The sequence below is a fragment of the Gouania willdenowi genome, chromosome 11, assembly GCF_900634775.1.
Source record: "Gouania willdenowi chromosome 11, fGouWil2.1, whole genome shotgun sequence".
Classification (NCBI taxonomy): Eukaryota; Metazoa; Chordata; class Actinopteri; order Blenniiformes; family Gobiesocidae; genus Gouania; species Gouania willdenowi.
Genome location: NC_041054.1, coordinates 25,149,852 through 25,152,097, shown reverse-complemented (window position 1 = coordinate 25,152,097; position 2,246 = coordinate 25,149,852). Strand labels below are relative to the sequence as shown.

Genomic DNA, 2,246 nt, shown 5'->3' with positions numbered 1-2,246 from the left:
GACACTCAAAGCACTTTACAGAATTAAGGCAATGCAATCCAATCTGATCAATCCACTAGGGATGTAACAAATCACTCAACTCCCAATACAATTTGATTCACGATACTGGGTTCACGATACAATTTTCTGGCGATTTATTTTACACAATAGAACTGTACACAAATGACTGAAAAATATTCCTTTATTTTTTTTGGGAAAATACTGTACTATTTTCCTTTTATTTTTCATTGTCAAAAGAATCCCTTGATAAACTATTCAAAACAAGCCTATTAATTCAAATTCTGGTTCTATAGTAAACAATGCAAAACTGTACAATAGTTCTTTTTCTTTTTAAAAGTGTTTAACAATTGGACTCGAAAAAAAAAAAATTCATTTCACTGTATTTACATCAGATATTTGTTTGGACCAGCAGTGGGCGCATGGTAACCCAGTGATTGGTTGGCATGCGGAAATTCTTGCAATGAAGAAGAGATGTTATGCGCTAGCAGACAGAGCTGATAGAAAAACGTGACTCTTACAGATATTCACATAATATTACAGATATTCTTTCGGTGCTAAAGGGGTAAGGAATCATTTATGAACATGTTTAAGAGTAGAAGGCGGCCAGAAAAAAAGTATTAGCCGATTCCATCCGCCGCCAACACTTCTGGACAAAAGAAGGATATATAGCACCCTTTGCTGTTGAAAATAAGTACTGTGATTCAGTTTTCACAGCATCGATGTGAACCGTGATACCTATGAATCAATTTTTAACTGCCTTACGATTAATCGTTACATCCCTACATTCCACACTTAGTGGTGGTAAGCTACTGTTGCAGCCACAGCTGCCCTGGACAGACTGACGAAAGCGAGGCTGCCATAGTGCGCCATTGGTCCCTCCGACCACCACAAAAACACTCTCACACACTACATTCACACTAAGCAATGTGGGTGAAGTGCCTTGCCGAAGGACACAATTACAGATATCACTGGAGCGACTGTCCCCCACTGTGGCAACTGGAATTCTCAGTGGTCTCCTATCCAACTACTAACCAGGCCCAGACCTGCTTAGCTTCCGAGGTCTAACGAGATCGGGCAATGACAGGCTGGTGTGGCCACAAATTTCCTATCATCTCCCACTTAGTGTGGTACCAAGACTGGCCCTTGTATTTTCAGTTCATGTTCTCATCAAAATCATATCTCATCTGATTTTACAAGATAACAATGTCTTGGAAAAACCTTGTCTGGATAAACAAAACCCAAACTTAACATACTGTTCAAAAAGAAGACAAGATGAATCTCGCTGGAACTATTAAGTCAAGTGAAACTTCAAAGGAACCATCAAAGGTGATCAACAGATTTTCTCTGATGAAGGCTGGCAGTTGACAGTCGAAACATGTTGGGAGATAAAGATTTCCTAAAAAATCTTGTCTGATTAAGATCATATATTGTTATCATTTTTAACTAAAAATAAACATGATAAATATAATATTTCTAATGCTTTAATTTGTTAATTTTCCACTCTCTCTCTCTCAAGTACCCCCTGCAGTGCCATTATGTACTCCTCGGTGTACACGTACCCCCATTTGAGAAACACTGGTGTAGACCACAGGTGATGGACTGGAGCCTACATAGACTTCAAAATGTTGCAAGGCCAACAATAACGACAAACCTTCCTTTTCAATAGTCTGTTGTTTGTAGCGATGCACCGAGAAAACCAGGAGGCAGTGAACGAGCAAACTCCGCGCTCAGTGCACGCTTAACTGTATCTAAAGAGGTGATTTAAGAGGTCTTGTGCCAGTGTACATTTCTTATTAGTGAAGCTAAACACAAGATGTTCTATATATATAATTTTTTGGCAGAAATCTCAAACTCCACCTATGATTTTAACTTATTTTCATCACTTTTTCCTGCTATATTTAGCTCTTTATATTGCATTTTCCCACTTCTATCACTTCTCCATCACTTTTTAATGCCTTTTCTGCAATTTTTTTTCCACTTTCCAGACATTTTCGGCACTTATAAAACCTTTCCACCACTTTTCCCACCTCATGACGCATATGTTGACCCAATATTGTCACTTTTAACCTCTTTTCACCATATTTGATGATAATCCTAAATCATACTCAGTGAATGGATTGGAGTTCCCCTGTTTATACAAACAGGCAACACAGTGGCGTAGTACAGTGGTTCTCAAACTTGTTTTACTCAAGTGGACCCTTTCTCTTATTTCTAAATCGAAGTACCCCCTTTGTCCAGCTACAACA

General features: G+C 38.6%; 1 pseudogene; it reads right to left on the bottom strand.

Annotated features, from left to right (window-relative positions):
• Positions 1-984: 984 nt before the first annotated feature.
• LOC114472728 (uncharacterized) lies at positions 985-1,102 on the bottom strand (annotated as a pseudogene).
• Positions 1,103-2,246: the final 1,144 nt, after the last annotated feature.